The sequence below is a fragment of the Lissotriton vulgaris genome, chromosome 4_1 (genome assembly GCF_964263255.1).
Source record: "Lissotriton vulgaris chromosome 4_1, aLisVul1.2, whole genome shotgun sequence".
In the NCBI taxonomy this organism is placed as follows: domain Eukaryota; kingdom Metazoa; phylum Chordata; class Amphibia; order Caudata; family Salamandridae; genus Lissotriton; species Lissotriton vulgaris.
This window is the reverse complement of record NC_141691.1, coordinates 1,802,108,475-1,802,126,268: the sequence shown is the minus strand read 5'-3', so window position 1 is coordinate 1,802,126,268 and position 17,794 is coordinate 1,802,108,475. Positions and strand designations below refer to the sequence as shown.

The window sequence follows — 17,794 nt, the reverse complement described above, 5'->3', positions numbered from 1 at the left end:
TGGGCATCAAGGCGCCTAGAGCGGAAGGACCTAGAGCTGTTGCTTTAATTAATTGTTTGAAATTCTCAGCATTTTGTTTCAACCTGTCAGTTCTCCCGTTTGGTTTATAGATCCTTTAGGAACAGTACAGGCAACTCTATAGGACTTTTGAAGTGATTTCTGAATGTGTGTGTGCCCTTTCAACTTTATGTCACGAATTCGAAACAATTTAGGCTGTTTAGGCATGTATAGACATGTATTTTCATGTTTAGGCATAGTAAGGGGTTAAGAGAGAGGCTGAGGGAATAAGGATAAGTGGCAAACAGAGAGACAAAGGAAGAGAGAGGAATGAACTGCATTATGCACCCTAAATTTAACATAGAGCTGAAGATGGGAGAATGGGCCAATTCTGTACAGTTTTGTAAGCACTTTTAAAACACTAAGCACTGTCTAGTTTTGCCTGCTTCTTTGCAAGGCATTTTCCTTCAGTACTTTGCAGTTGAATAGTTTGCAGATATATCGTGTCCAGGGACTACTTGCTTTTGCTTCGTATTTACAAATAACAGAAAATTAACCGTGACTTTAGTACAGCTCTTTAAAATCTTCTACGCATTTTACTTACTCATGCATATAGGTAATGAGCAGGTGAAAAGTGTAATGACGGCCCGTGGATGCAACAACCGTAGTGTCGCTCCCAGCCTACGAAAGCTCTCCTGGAGCACATTCTTGACAGTGGTGCTGCAGTAGCTGTCATCGTCATGTGCCCTTGTGGTAAGGTATATGTGGACAGACCAAACAAAAAGTTAAGACTAGAATCCTGCAGCACTGTTCAAGGATACCTTGCCAAGTACAGGGTTCACCACTAGCCGAACACTTTACTGAGATGCATCACCTGATTGACAGACTGAAGTGGTGGGTTTTGCAGAAAATCCTACCCAATCACAGGGGAGGGGATCTAACAGCCACATTAAATTTACGAGAATGCAAGTGGATACATCTCGATTCGGTCACAAAGGGACTGAATGAATTTGAGGGGATTCATATTGATGGAACTGTGTATAAATATGTTTTTACTTATTGCTGACACCCACTTAGAACATGCAGAAGACTGGTGTATTCAACCAACCATTGTGGTTTTTGTTTTTGTTTATTGTCCCTGCACTTAACCTTTCACCTCGCCCTTGTCTGTACCTTGACCGTAATAGCAACACAAAACAGTCGAGATTGGACAGCAATTAGTACCGCTTAACCAGATTCCCCCTTTTTGACATGGGATGATACACTTTTATTAACTTCTATAGTGCCATCACGGATTTGTCTCCCACAATCTTTTTCCTCCAGGAGTATTTCTCAGATAATGTTTTCCTCAAGACATTATATCACATAATTTCCCTTTGGAAAGGGGTTCTTAACGTTTTCTAACTTGGACACTGCCAAGATACTTTATATTCATTTCGATATTCATCTGTTATGTTTAGATAAAATAAGGTCTAGGCTTATAGGTCCTCTTGCCCCTAAGGGCAAAAAAAACTCAGGATTATGACTCAATCTCATGTATTTTTTCACATGATTATCTGGATTCTTCACTTATCTACAAGATGCATCACCTAGCACTTAGTTTTTAAGCATGGACGAACCACACAGGAAGGTAATCGGACGATTGCGCCTATGTGCTACATTGTAACCGCACAAGCGGGCACGGCACTTTGTCAATCAAGGACTCCTACACAGAGGATGTCATGACTCTGTGTACCGGTCTGGCATTCTGCAGTAATCTGTATTATATTTATTTGGTTACCTTCTCCCTAGCTCCTCATGCAGTGTGAATGTGATGTATGGAATGTTGGTGTGATGGTCTTGAATGGAATGTTTGGATGCCTGGATGCTTGAGCATGATATTTGGAGTATGGACTGAGCAGCAGGTAGACTTTTCCTGGTGGAGCTGCATCTCTACAACTCATCTACTTGTGACTGAACTTAATAAATCTACATGAAACTACATCTTGGCTACGGACTTCATCACTACTGATCTTTGGCGACGATTCATGAAGCGAAACTCTGCATGCTTTAAAAAATACTCTGAAAGCAGTAATCTCTAAAGGAAACCTACACAACCAAGATAAAGCCTCCTTTGAAGTACAACGGGTACCAGCCCCACTAGTGTCCTTTTCTCCGGACAGCCCCTGCCTGCGCATACTTCATTGGCTACGAGGATTGGGAATTCCTGCTACTATGACACCTTGTGTAATCCTCAGCACTTGTCAGCGTACTGGCCGGCCTGAACATGCTTCTGTGGTCTACTAAATCGAATATTTTTTTATTCTTTTTTATTTTACGGAGTTTAATATAGCGCGTACTTGACCCGAATCGGGTATCAGAGCGCTTTACATAGCACCAGTTGCGTTACATGAAGACACATTCATTTTTTTGTTTTTTTGTTATGCACAGGGAGATTAAGTGATTTGCCCAGTATCACAGGATGTTCAGCGTCATTGCTGAGACTCGAACACAGTTCCCCAGATTCGAGGTCAACCCCCCTAGCCGTTAGGCCAACTCCTCTCCCCTCCTCTATTCTATTGCAAGCTGATAACTGGTGTGACTTTAGCACTTCCACATCTCACCAATGACCTCAACTTGTTGGTCTGTTCGGCCAAGGCGTGTCTGATTTATGGAGCCTGTTTACAAACAAGGACACGCATCTCCATGCAAGTTATTACAGCGTCGTTCGTGTTCAATCAGTCTTCCTTGAACATGTGTGTGCCTTTACACCACGCTGGTGTGCGCTTCAATATTTTTATTAACGAGTCTCATCCAGTGGCTGTCAAGTTTCGTCGCTTAAGCCCTACCAGATTAACTTAGGATATGTCAGAGACAATCAACCAAATGTTTCAAGGCACATGTCAACTTTTGGTTTTCACACAGTTTGCAGAGTTTATTATGTTTTTACTCGTCTATGCAAGCTCATCTATGCGGTGTGGTCAGTTAAACTGTTTACTGCAGTCTAAATTTGTAGGAGTGCGCGTGCACCTTACCGTGTCAGTGAGTCTGGTGGAGGGGTTGTAGCACCCTCTATGATTCTGGTTCCTCTACTCTGCATCAAACTGCTCTGTGACGCTTTCCAGCAAGGACCTGCTTGAGCCACCCTGCGCATATCATCTCTACATGCCGCCATTTTGTTTTACACAATGCACCGTCGCCGCGATAATGACTGTTTTCCATTTCGTCTCCTCATGTTACATGGAAGCTTCTGTTTTGCCTGTCCGTACATGCCTGTGAGCATCATTGATAATGGAGGCTATTGTCATGGGTTACGTGCCTCAGCGACCTCTTTGCTCACCATTCGGAGGAGGTCATGGTGGACCAAATAGGTTATCCTTTTACCAAATGGTATCTGCCTACACCTGAGGCTCCTCATACTTTTGTGGATGCTTTCGATGTTTATTAACGGGGGTTGAGACGACTGGTACTTTGCAACTTATTTCTTGAGGTAAACCTAATGTTGTCCTGATTTTGTGTTAGTTATCACTTTGAGTATATCCCACTGTACATTTAAACACTACAATCCGTTTTCAGCCAAGAGATTACTGGTGGCTAATGGATATTTACCACAATATGCCATTTATCCTTATGTTTTTATTCTTGCTTTATTATGTGTTATTTTGATATCATATTTTCCATAGTTATTTAATTGATCGATGCTGGTTCAACTACTTTTTATGAGGACATTGCATGTTTTATATTTTGTGCAGTTGTGCATTGATCTTTTGTATGCGTTTGTCTTGTGTACGGTGGAGTTGCCTTTTTGTTGGCATTGTTGTTGGTATGTATGCTCTGTGTTGTGATCCTGCTGGATTGGTAAAGGTATTGGGTAGGTCTGTTCACTTTCATTTGTATGTATTTTAGGTCATTTGGCCTTCATTTGGCCATTCTCTACATTGTTTTCCTTCCTCAAGTTCTTTATGTCTGTTTGACGTTATAATGATAATATTTACATGTTCTTGGGATTAGTGTTGGGTTTTAGTCACATTCAACACAAGTTGATGGGTTTTGGGTCTTAGTCCCATTTAACTTTGTTCTCACAGTTGATGGGTTTTAGTCCCACTCAATACTGTTTTTACTGTTTGTGAGTTTTAGTCCCAATCAACACAGTTTTCACTGTTTGTGGGTTTTAGGCCCAGTCAACACAGTTAGCCTTTTTCTTTACAGGTGGGTACTTTTGTCGGGTCTTTCCCCTTATACAGTTTTAACCTCCACATAGGGGTTCTAATGGGTACAGGTCCCATGTATTCAACTGTTTTGTTCATGTTCTAACCACCACATAGAGGTTCTTATGGGTACAAGTCCCATGTATTCCATTGTTTTGTTCACGCTCTAACCACCACATAGGGGTTCTAATGGGTATGAGTCCCAAGTATTCAATTGTTTTGTTCACGCTCTAAGCACCACATAGGGGTCCTAATGGGTATCAGTCCCATGTTTTCTATTGCTGATGGGTACAAGTCCCATGTTTTCTGTTGCTCTGTTTACATTTCTAATCCCACGCTAGGTCCTGATGGGTTTTAGTCCCATGTATGCCTTTGTTTTTGTTCAAACTGTGGTACGTGCTAACATTTGTTTGCTAACGGTGTTTAAATCGTCATGTGCTGCACGTTTTGTTGTAATGTATATCATTTTCACAGTGTGCCACACTCGTGGTTGTCTGCCCTCAGGTCTCTTGGGCTGTATGGTTAGCAGTCGACGTTTCTTTTTCTTTCTTTCTCCTAACTTTTTTCTTCAGTTGATGTTGGGTGTAAATGTTCCATGTTTCTGGTCCCTTTATTCACCTGTATTTCGGGGAAAGTCAGCTCGGGTGTCCTTCACCCATTTCTACTGTTTCTTTGAAAAAATGTATAGTAGGATGATAAGTGGGTGATATATTATGTATATTTGTCTATGCATCTTCTCTACATTGTTAATTCTTCTTACATGTACTTCTTGTACATCTCTTGTATATTTTCTCTGAATGTTCTTTCCATTTCTCTTGCGCTTATTTTTGCATATCTCCTGTGCATTTTCTCTCATACTCATAGTGTTTTTTCTGGGTTTCTATGCTTTTATCCTTTCACGTTTGGGTTTACTTTGCTCTTGCCTTTTCTCTACTGCTGTTCATTTCTGTTGCTTGGGTTTCCCCTGGTTTGAACCTTTTGTTATTTGCGGTTTCTATTTTTTGTGTTGTAGAAAAAAGGAGGATATGTAGTAATCTGTATTATTTTAATTGGTTACTTTCTCACTAACTACTCAGCCAGTGTGAATGTGATGCATGTAATGTTGGTGTGATGGTCTTGAATGAAATGTTTGCATGCCTGGATGCTTGAGCGTGACAGTTGGAGTATGGGCTGAGCAGCAGGCAGACTGCTCCTAGTGGGGCTGCATCTCTACAACTCATCGACTTGTAACTGAACTTAATAAATCTACATGAAACTACAACTTGGCTACGCATGTCATCACTACACATTCCAAACGTGCCGAGCATGCACACAGACTCAGCCAGCCGGACAGTGTTTATTTAAGTCAGAGCGCTCCACAGTTTGTGGTAATGCTCTGTCGGTGACCTCTGAGCGCGAGACCCCAGAGGTACATTTTTCAAACGGGAAAATGAATGGTTTTTGCTTACACGCTGCAGACCTAGAATATTGTCACTATCCATGTCTTTTAATACAGAAACCAAGGGGACAAATTAATTCCTGATTGCGGACTTTTACAAGCGGACAGAGGCGTCTGGCCCTGCTTGCTGTATTGGTTATGTGTGCACCATTAGTGGCATAAGACACTTTTATCACTCTCTGAATCTGTGATGCCAGAGGTGAGTGTTTTACATCCCCAGCTTATTTCTCCCTTGGTGCTGGGCTGATATAGCAAGAATTTTATCTTATAATTCTTCTTTCATTTATTATGTTTTGTCACAGATCTTAAGGGAGCACGTGTGCCCCTGGCCCTACAATATTATAATTTACCCAATCATGCAACAGAGTAATTGAGACATAAGGGTTTAAGGGTAGGACTCTGGTCTATATACTTTATTAATCTTTATATTCATAATAAGATTTTAGTTAGCCGTTTCTTATGATTTATGGTAGAAGGATGATTACTCCACCTCCAACACTTGTGAAGCTTTGGTTAGCCCATTGGGCTCCGGATGACTATAATCCCATAATTGACTATGCTAGCTGAATAGCTGCTTTTTTATTCTCCTTAGAAGATGAGCACGATTCTATGCCTTCACCCTCTTCTCGATTCTCAGCCCTTTATTGTTTAACATTTATGTTAAACCATTGGCTGATATTGCGGAGGAGGCCGGGCTGTCAATTTTCTCCTATGCTGACGACACCCAAATAGTCTTCTCCCTTTCTGCTAAAGGAGCCTTCGGGCCCTCTTTCCTACAAACTAAATAAAATCATGCAGTGGATGCAAGTCAATTCGCTTAAGCTTAATGGAGAAAAGACAGAGGTGCTCATCCTGGGGAAAAATAAAGAACTTTGGGGCCCCCAACATTTGGCCTCCTAAATTGGGTGTTACCTCTCAGCCCACTAAACAAGCCCGTAATTTGGGTTTTGTAATTGACGATCAGCTTTTAATGAGGCCTCAAGCCATAAAGGTAGCTGCAACTTGCTTCGCCATTCTTAGATTGCTCAAAAAGATTTTATGGATGCTGCCGGAATCTACAAAAAGAACAGTCATCCAGGCTTTGATTACTTCTCGTCTGGACTACGGCAATATCCTTTTCCTTGGGGCTAACAAGGAGGTGAATCACAAGTTGCAAATTGTTCATAATGCTGCCGCCCGACTGCGCTGCCAAATTCCCAAATTCTCTTCTGCGTCTAGTTCCTTACGCGATCTCTACTGGCTGAAAGTGGAGAATCGCGTCAAATTTAAGACCCTAACCTATATGTACTGGATTAAAATGGGTAAGGCCCCCCAATATTTGAGATCTATTGCTCAACTGTCCGTTCCTCCTCGTTCTCTTCGTTCAGCTAGTCAGACAAAATTTGTGGTCCCTAGATATAGATTATCTAGAGTAGGCGGTCGTTCCTTTTCTTACCTAGGGCCTACTTTGTGGAATTCTCTTCCTTTGTCTTTAAGAAATGAGCCTAGTTTTGTGCACTTCCGTAGGATCTTGAAGACCTGGCTTTTTGAACAATAGGCATCTTTCCGTATTTTGTTTCTGACCTCTGCAGGCGGCGCTGGGAAACCCTTGGGTAGCTGAGCGTCTTATAAAATTAAATAACATAACATAACATAACTTTTCTGTCCGCATACACTGATTTCTAAAACATACCTACTTTTCTTTTTTGAACAGGCAATACACAACTGTTCCTTTGTCCTCATGAAGACCCCATTGTGATGTCAATCATATAAACACGGTTTTAGGGGTCCAAACGTCGATGTTCACAAAATAAGCATAGTTGCCCAACTAGACCCATAAAACCAAGAAGATTAATTAAAGGTCTTGTTAGGGCTTCTGTCACAGTTTATACAACGCTATGAAATGAAAAATGAATGTTCTATGTACTATGTTTGTTAGGTAAAGTTGGTATTGTTGAAACGTGTACAAAAACCAGTTCAGTGACTTTCTTCCCTTTTTTGTCACTATTGTACATAATCACTTATGTTTGTTGTGTACATTGGGTTTGTGTCCTTTTTTATGTTGTATTTATTCTCTAAAAATACATGATTTGTTCAATATATAAACACTAGTCAAGTTAATCGTCTTTTTGTTTGTATATTCAGTGCAGTGCTCTACTGAATCATTAATTGCAGTCCTACCCATAGGGGGACTAAGAATGAAATGTATTGATGTGGCAGAACCACTCTTCGCATAACGTACCTATCCCCAGGTTCTGCACATAAGTGGCTTACCCCATTGAGATTATCAAAGTAGTAGCAGTGATGGCAGCTGAGCCAGGCTGGACCCTTTGGTTAGCAGCAGTGAAACTGGAGAGCATCAGGGTAAAAACTCCCCTAGAGTCCAGATCAACGCTCCAAATGGACCAGTGATCACACACACTCATTCGGACAATGAGAAGCAACATTTACTGGTCTCCCTTTTAGCACCTCTGCTTGTCACTTGGCTTTGGCGTATAGCGGTACAATACAGGAAGTTGGGCAAGTTAAACTTTTTTGGCATTTGCACGTGCTGCTAGAACGGGGCTGTCAGAGTAGAGCCTGTCAAAGTGTCTATCATTCTAGCAGCCAACCACACCTACAGCCATCCTACTATGTCACATCCAAATTATTCAACAGCTTCCCACGTGAATAGAAGTCATGGCTACCTAGTTGTAGGGAGGCCGTGGGAGTGGACGCACTGTCATTGGCAGTACGGCATTCCAATCAAGCCCTGCTGTTATTATATTCTTGCTGTACGTGTGCCGAAGGACCGTTGTGGACACGCGGTAAATCCAATCATGACATCAAACCATCCTGTAAGTTAAGTATCTTAAAAATGATCTGTGTGCATGCATTTGTTTGTCTGTTTTTGCATGTGTACAAGAATGCACGCACTAGTTTTATGATTACTGCCCAAATGTTGGCAAAGGAATAATGGTGGTAAGTGTCAAATAAAGTGTAAAAGAAAATTGACCATCCTCAAGGTTGAGCGGAAAATGTTGAAAACCTAAATATTTCAGTGGATCTTGGCTAACATATATCACAAAATGTGAAAACTTTATCGAAATAAAACGTTTGGCCTTCATTTCATGAGTTAAATAAACCCAAAATAATATATTTATTTAGTGCTACAGTAGGAAGGGAAAATCTCTGCTGTGTTATTTATCAAAGGATTCTTTAGGAGTAATGAATAAGCATACCTATTTTAGACTGAGCATACCAGACTGCACAAGCTGTCTAGGTGCAAAAGCTGCGTTGTGGGCTTGCCAAGAACTTACAGAGGCTTACAGTCCACCCATTCCTTACCATTCCATTGGCTTTATTGTTACTCTCATGTTTTTGCTTCTTATTCAGTGGCTATCCTTGCCCAAGTTGGTTCATCTTGTGTTTGCCCCTGCCTTGGGGAATAACATGTATACACTTCTGTCATAGACTGGCTTCTTTCATGTCACTGCTCACCTTTAGAGAATGATTTGGCTATTTTTGACTAAGCACTCCATGAGAGTGCATGTGTTTTTCAACTCTCTCCCCTGTATGCTTCTCCCCCACCAAATGCCAATCCTCCGTCTTCCATGTTACCTTCTCCCTTGTTTTGAAAGCTTTATCATATGTGCTTCTCCCTTCTAGACTTTATGCCTACCTCATGCTCCATGTTGCTTTCTCACGTATTTCTAGCCCCACTCTGTGTTGCTTTTGCTTGTGTCCTGCTTCCATCTCAACCAACTCCCTGCTGTGTTATTCCCATTGGCTCATATGTTGCCCCCCCCCATGGCCACCATCCTTTTTTTTCTTTACAAAAATTTTGGGGGGGGGGGAGAAACCAGGCAGCAAATCCACCTTTAAAAAGCACTTTCACGCTACTTTTTTTTATATATATTTACCGGCCCATCTTGGATAAGTATATGAAAAATGGTTCCCGCAAAATGTTGGGGGATATCATGAATGCACACCAAGAAAATGAAGCAATTTCTGCAGCCGCAGCTTCACACCATTTTTTGGGGGGGGGGGCTCTTCTGCACAGCATCTTTCTAATTGTGCACATCATCGCCAAAAGACTTTGGCAAAGCCAATATGTCTGAAACACAAGGCTTATTTGCTTTGCCAATGCTTGATTTGATTTAGTGCACTTAAGCACTCACATCTTAGCAAGGTTGGTTTGTCTATGCTCTTAGGATCTGCCATGTTCTATATTCCTTTTTTTGTCCATAGAATGATCTTGTATTGGAAACGTACACCGTCCCAATATTAACTCTCATTAGTAGATAACTAAAAGAACTGCTGCTTTCTTTGTGCAGTCCTAATTTATTTTTTTTATGATTAGACAGGCACTACTCAGCAAGGTCGGTACATTTTTATGAGACTCTAATGCATTTCTGAAACCATGATGTTGTTTGCTCCTGGCCGGGTCCAATCCCTGCTAAATACACAGCAACCTGCCATTATCAGGCAGCTCGGAGATAATATCTCAAATGCAGGCCCAGTATGACACAACACAAACTCAGTATCACAGCCCTGCTCCAATATGTAGAATTGACCCAACTGCACACAGCACACTCCTATGGTTCGGTATCCCACAGTGCTGTCCCACTGCTATACAGAGGTGATCATCAACAATAATGTGCATGCCCACTATCACACAGGGCTGGTGAACATGCATAGGTCCAATGCCCCTATGCATATAAATGCAAAGTACAGCATGGGTATTTTTATTACGTGTCTAAGAAAATTAGGATGGACCCTTCAAATAATAATTGCTTAAACAGCGGCTGAAGAGGTGCCTAAGAATGTATGGATATTAGGTGAGTAAAAAACTGAAAAACTGGAAAGCAGTTTTGTGCATGTGTGTGTGTGTTGAAGTTGCTGTGAAGCCACTCACACCCCCTTCCCTCATTCTCCTGCAATTGCAATCTGTATAGATCACAGTCTCCTGGCCCCTGACATGAAAACTCTTCATTTGGGACATCTTACAATGAATTTTTAGGACAGAAGGCACAACAGCTCTATTATCCCTTTAACTTTCATTGAGTGGAAGAAACCTTGAGATTTACAAATAACATAATTACGAATCTCGATCCTTAGGCCTAAATCATGCGCTTTGACATGTATGCCATGAAAATCGCTGTCCTCGTTGAATTATTCACATGCACTAGTAAGTACTTCGCTTGCAATCCAGTTAAATGTTTTCTTAGCTGATATGTAACTCCAGATCGAGGCGAGACATATGCGAATTAGATTTGACCCTGACAAATAGGAGATTCAAAAGGAAGGGTCTAGCCTGAACTTCCAAGCCAGGTAGTGCCATGCATACAGGATCAAAAGCAACTCTCTAGGCCACTGTTAGAGCTGGGCACATCATAGCACTTTTTTTTCTTGTGGCAGGCGGAGGGGAGGGCAAATCAAACAACAGGATGGTGTGGGTTGGATAGGAAGCAAGCAACATGGACAAAGGGGGTGGGGGTGGAAGAAGAAGAAACACTGTTGAGGAGGGATGGAAGGAAAAGAAGCAACACAGGCCATTGGGGGAGAGAGAGAAAGAAGCAACACAAACAGTGGTGGGGGGGGGGCGTGGGAGATGAATATGCAACAAGGACAAAGGAGTGGTAGGGGATTAAGCAAAATGAGCGAAAGTGAAGGGTGGGAGGGAACAGTCAATAACATGGTAAAAAAACAGAAATATGATGTGGCCAGTGCTGGCTTCATCATAGCTCTTTTTTCTCCTATGGCGGGTGGGGAAGCAACACACTCAATAGGAGAGTGGGCTGGGAGGGAAGGAGCAGCACGGACAAGGGTGGTGGGAGGGGCAGACACAACACAGACAAGAGGGTCTGGGAGTGGAAAAAACATCTCACACACGAGGTGGGAGGGAAATAAGTAAAATGAGACAAGGGGGTGGAAGGGGAAGAAGCAACACAGACAAGCGGGTCTGAGGGAAGAAGCAACTGAGGACTGGAAGGGGAAGAAGCAACCAATATGATGGGGGGATGAAGCTGAAGAAACAACATGGACAAGGGGTAGGGGAGGAAGAAGCCTTATATACAAGGAGGGTGGAAGGGGACAAAGCAACACAGACAATGAGAGATGGGAGGAGGAAGAACCAACATGGACAATGAAGGACGATGGGAAGAACCAACATGGACAATGAAGGATGATGGGTAAGAGGCAACACGGACATGGGGAGGTGCGAAAAAGAAAAAGCAATATGGAGACTAAGGGGTGGGATGGTAAAAAAGCAACATGGAAATGTGGTTGGGAGGAGAAGAAACCACATGACAGTGGGGGATGAGAGGCAAAAAGGACAAGGGCAAGAACGACAGGGAAGAAGAAAGAAAAATAGTACCTCAATCACAGAGCATGCACCAGAGGGACACTAATCAAGATGAAGCAATCAGTACTTGGTCCATGCTTCACAGAAATGAAGAGGAAATGAAGCATGCACGTGCTGGCCAATTCAGGAGGCAGCAAATAAGAGTGACAATAAAGCCAACAAATGGTAAGCAATGGGTAGGCTCCAAGCTCCTGCTAGTAAACAATATCTTTTGCAAGATTCAGTGTAAGCATTTTGTTTTAGGTGAGACCTAAACATTTATCTGACTTTCTGTAAAATAACAGGTGCTCATATATAGTACTCCAATGCCCTTGGGATGAGATTTCCACCAAATAAAACTGAAAAAAACTGTAACAAAAGCTGGTCATATAACAAGATCTGATCTTCTTTGAATTACTTCTCCTTTGGCAAAACATAAACAATTTGGAACTCTCGCCTAACCAACATACTCCACATGCTTCCCTCAGTGAGTTTAAATAAGGCCTAAAGAGCCACATACTAGTTGTAGTTGTACCCCAGGGATAATCCCTCAGCCCTCCGCTGTTCATCGTCCACATGGCACCTCTCACCCACGTCACCCGACAGAACGACCTCAACGTCATCTCTTATGCCGATGACACCCAGCTGATCCTCTCCCTCACCAAGGACCCCCCACACCGGTAAAACAAACCTCGACGAAGGAATGAAGGCTGTTGCTGACTGGATGAGGAACAGCCGACTGATGCTCAATTCAGACAAGACGGAAGTCCTCATCCACGGTTCCACCTCCTTGGCCTGGGACGACTCCTGGTGGCCGACTGCACTAGGAACAGTCAAACACCCACCGACCATGCACACAACCTAGGCGTCATCCTCGATTCCACCCTCCCCATGACAAAGCAGGTCAACGCCGTTTCTTCCTCCTGCTTCAACACCCTCCACATGCCCTGCAGGACCTACAAGTGGATCCCCACCAAAACAAGAAGGACGGTCACCCAGGCCCTCGTCAGCACCAGACTGGACTACAGAAACATCCTCTATGCAGGAGCCTCGGCCAAGCTCCTGAAACGGCTCCTATGCATCCAGAACGCCTCCGCACGCCTGATCAGTGACCTCACTCGCCGCAGCCACACCTCACCCCACTTGAGGGACCTGCACTTGCTCCCTGTCAACAAGAGGATAACCTTCAAACTCCTCACCCATGCACACAAAGCTCTCCACAACACTGGACCAGCATATCTCAACCACCGACTCAGCTTCTACACCCCCACCCGCCAGCTCCGTTCCGCAGACCACGCCCTCGCCACTGTCCCCAGCATCTGAAGAGCGACCTCCGGCAGCAGTTCCTTCTCCCACCTTGCTGTCAAGACCTGGAACACCCTCCCCATTCACCTACGGCAGACCCAGGACTTGCTGACCTTCAGAAGACTCCTCAAGACCTAGCTCTTCGAACAGTAGTGGCACGTGCCCCCCACACCTTGAGACCCTCACGGGTATGTAGTGCGCTCTACAAATGTCATGATTGATTGATGATTGATAGATTGGTCTGTTAGTAAAAGATATATTCTTAGCTCTCCGTGGTGACCTCTTAGCTCTTTATTAAAGTGGAGCACTACATTTTGTACAATGGTTTATAAATGTTTGTTTTATTTGTTCACTGTCGCTGGCTCCTGTGTATTATTATTCTTGGTGAATTCCATGTTCTTATAATCATGTGAAACACTCAGGCACTCTAGTCAAGGGTCTAGAAAGAGCTACATAAAACAAACAAATACGTAAATGAAGATTGAGTGGAGTAAGAATAGCACTGCACTACTATCACACTACTCAACTTTAGAAAGCAGAAGGGCTGAGTTAGGCTCCCACATATTTTGAGCATAACTCACATTCTACAGCAGATGCATTAACCCACTGATGTATTTCATAGCAGCTAAGGTTTCGGATTGCTATGAGTGACATTTTTATAACTACTGATAGGTAACAGTGCCGGCAAGGGATTTATTTTGGATAATTGCTTTTCAGTTCAGGATAAAAAATAATTCTTAATGATCCTGGCTGACTAATCAGAAACTGTAATAATAAATAGGTATCAAAAGGTAGTCATAATAAATCAACTATCTTAAATCAATACATCGTGAAAATTGAAAGAGACACGGAGTAGCAAAAATTTTGATAAAAATGGTTGATTTATAGATTGTTTCTTAAATTCAAAAACAGGGTACAGATCAACAATTGCAGGTCATAGACACAGCTCAAAACAAATGAAATAAAGAATTGTGAAATCAGCCTATATTTCATTCATGAAGGGAGTCCAGTCCACTATAATACAAGAAGGATGAGTATTATCACATTTTCATAAATACGTCATCTGTATGTTTTAATCACAATTACAGGAATGGGACTCAGTAGTCGACGTTTCGGTCTCCTGTAGAATAAATCTGGATCTCTGTGCTTAGCTGTTGGGGGCATTAGCTGGTAATCTGCATTTTCCTCCCGTGTCCCGCTGGTGATTTCTTCGGTCCCCCTGCCGCTGCAGCACCTTTCACCAGTACAGAGCGGCCGAAGGGGGGACTGCAACTACCAGGAGCCTTTGCGGGGGAAGCTGCCGCTGCCCACACCGCGCCCAGAGGCGCTTAAATTTAGAGAGAGCCCCCGCGTCGCGAGACCAGGCGCGGGCTAAGCCCGGGCAAAGGGCAGGCCATCTGTGGCCATCAGGGGCCGAAGGAGGCCGGGCCGGGCCACCCCTTGTGGCCGTGTTCTCCAACTGGGGGTAAGAAGCTGACACTGATTGCAGAAAGGGAGGAGAGGATCGGATGCGCGAACTGTGACTTTGGGACTATTAAATGCAAGTTGCTTGGCGATTTGAGGTTAGGACTCTAGAGGGGGGATACTGTTTAAAATATGTGTGTAAACTAGTATGGTCCCAGGGGTGAGCAGTAGGATCTAGGGGCGGAAGGTGGGAGCAAAATTGTGATAAGACACTTTTGCCCTTTTTTCTGTGTTGGTAGTATGGCCAGTAAGGTTAAAACACACTCAACCAGAGCAAAGCTTAACTCACCTCTCTTGCAAGAGTTGCATCCTGTAGGCAAAAGTACACTCCCACCCCCCCTCTTACAGCCAACGGCAATTGATCGCATGTTACAAAAAGCGATTGGGGTAGTATCAAGTGAAATCGAGCGTACTGAGAGACGTTTGTCTCTAACAACATTAATGGAGCCACTCGTCTTAACACAGGGGGTAGTAAGCGAGGCAATGCTTATTTCACCTTCTTGCTCAATAGAAATTTTGGAACAAGATCTCCCCTGTGCGCAGCCAGACAGTGGGGTGAATAAGGGGGGATCAATCTCTAGTAACCTACCTTTAATGAATAGGAAACGAAGAACTTGTCTAAAAAAGCGAAAAAAGAGAAGAAAAGTAGAGCTAGTAACCCCCAAAATGGCACACAAAGCATACCAGGGGAGGGGAGGGCGGAAAAGGCGTCCCAGGCGCCAGTCCCGGCAATATGGATGGCCCAAATAGTGCTAGATATACAAACTCATCTGGAGTCATTTATAGTAAAGCCAGATAAAGCCACTGGCTAGTAGGCTAGATAAAATCCTGAGTGAGGTAAAAAACAGAGGCAGGATATTGGGTACACCAGAGGTCCCAAACAACATTGTAAATACCCCTGACATTTCCCCAGTCCCACAGACGGGCAAGCAACCCAGTGGGCCGAACGATGGGCATCCAGCACGGATACAGATCCCCAAACTAATAGGCTACCCAGTGCAGCAGGATAGAGTCACGATCTCAAGTGTGAGGGCTTCTCAGACAGGCCAGGGCTCATCTGACCAACCCCCATTAACACAACCAATAATTCAGCCCTTAATTTCCAAAGAATAATTAATAAACCAGTCTGATTGTGTGACCACTAGATCAAAAATAATACCCTGCCCATTATTATCTTACCACCGGAAGCGTGTGCCTACGTAGTAGTTTTGGTAGGGACACCTGAATTAAAGGGTGAACAGAATGAGACACACTCGGAACTACGAAACAAGATCAGCCACGGGCTGAATCAGAATAAACCTTTGCTTGACAATGAAAATGGGTAAATTGGTTAGGCACTAGACGTAAAGACATTGCAGGTAACTACATAATTGTCAATTTTAGGGACAAGAGAGTAGTGGATCATATCATCACAAGTGGGATAGATATTCATGCTAGTTGCATAAAAACTCTGCCACTAGGATACTTTTACCCCAGACACCCAGCTCCGCTTGATGCACCTCATCAGATTGGGAGACTTATGGAGGGACCCAATCTACACAGGGCCCAAGGTTACATTAGTGGTGGGCTTGGGGTAAGGAATCTGGGATTACCAAGCTGGAGAAACAAGTTTAGTCCTTTGCCGTCGCTAGAGGAGAATGATTGACTAATTAGTTCCTCGTCTCCTCTAGAATCGCCGCAAAGAAGAGAAGATGGTAAAATAATTTTTGTTGATCCACAAGAGGCTGGAATGGAAGCATCACAAAATAATGTCCCTTTAGCTCCTTGGCCTATAGACGAGGCTGATATACCAGTAAAATCCAGGGGGGAGAGTCCAGTCATGACCCCAGCACATTTAACTATATATAATGGGGGAGGTACCCCAGATGTAAGGGAGTTAAGGGACAATGGTAATGACCAAACATCATTGGGTAGAGGGATGGACTTAGGGCATATAGGAATCACAGAAGGGCTCCTGAAAGTAAATTTTATCACTTCTGGTACAGCTGCAGCACACAAAGTAGAGGAAGGATTAAGAATTATCTCCTGGAATATAGCTGGTCACATTGCCCAGTGCAGAATGGCCCTCACTTTGAGCACACTCACGAAGGAATGGCCTTTAGTAAACTTTTACACACTCATGACCTGGAGCATACGGTTAATATGATGAATCTGGAGAAGGACGGTACCCTCTCCCGACCTTTAAGGGGAGAGGGTGCTCGTCATTCATTGATTATATTTTAGTATCCAGATTTTTTTTTAAATCAGATTATTTCTGTGAGTATTGAGTCCATTTAGTGACCACAACCCCCTGGTATTGTAGATTTTTTACCTGGTTCCGCCCAGGATGGGACAGCTTGGCGGCACCATCCAGAGGGTAACGGACCAGGGTAGAAGACTTAGGTGGTCAAAAATAGATGGGGAAACTTTTTATAAATCCCTAATGGATATGGGGAAAATTCCCCCTGATGAATGCCTAGACCCTACAGTAGAAGGGCTACCGTTACTTAATGCATTTAGGCAGATAACTAGTCTGGTAGAGGGCCTACTAAAATCAAGTGCGCAGAAAAGGAAAAATAATCACCCGAGATGGTTTGATAGGGATTGTTCACGGGCCTTAAAGGATCTTAAATGCAACCTTAAAAATAGGCCAAGGGACAAACAAAAAGGAGCTCAGTGCAGATACACATACAACAGGGAGATCAAGAGGAGGAAATTAGCTCTCCGGGGGAAGCATGGGCAGACTTAAGGGAGGCCGCAGAAAGAAGGGACTTTACTGAATTCAGGAGAATAATCAAAAGACCATGTTTCCAGGATAGTAATGCCCCTGAGATTGGGACAAATATTTTGCCAGACCAGTGGCTTACACATTTTAAGGGTCTGTATAACTACAGAATAGAAATTTCCCTAGAGGATGGGGGGGGGGTTGTCCAGCAGGGACAGGTAGTAGACTTTACCCTAAATGAAATCATCATGGGAATTGAGGGATTGACAAAAAACAAAGCCCCAGGCCCGATGGGACCCCACCTGACCTGTTTTTGAGTAATGTTGAGCTGTGGGCCCCAATACTGACAAACGTAATAAATGCTGCCACTAGGTACGGTTTGTCCCGCTCTTGGT

At 43.4% G+C, this 17,794-nt stretch overlaps 1 protein-coding gene across 1 annotated transcript in view; it reads right to left on the bottom strand.

Moving 5' to 3' along the window:
• The window catches only part of LOC147724580 (fibrocystin-L-like), a 1,106,658-nt gene that overhangs the window by 1,076,024 nt on the left and 12,840 nt on the right, over positions 1-17,794 (bottom strand). The gene's annotated exons all lie outside the window — the stretch shown is intronic.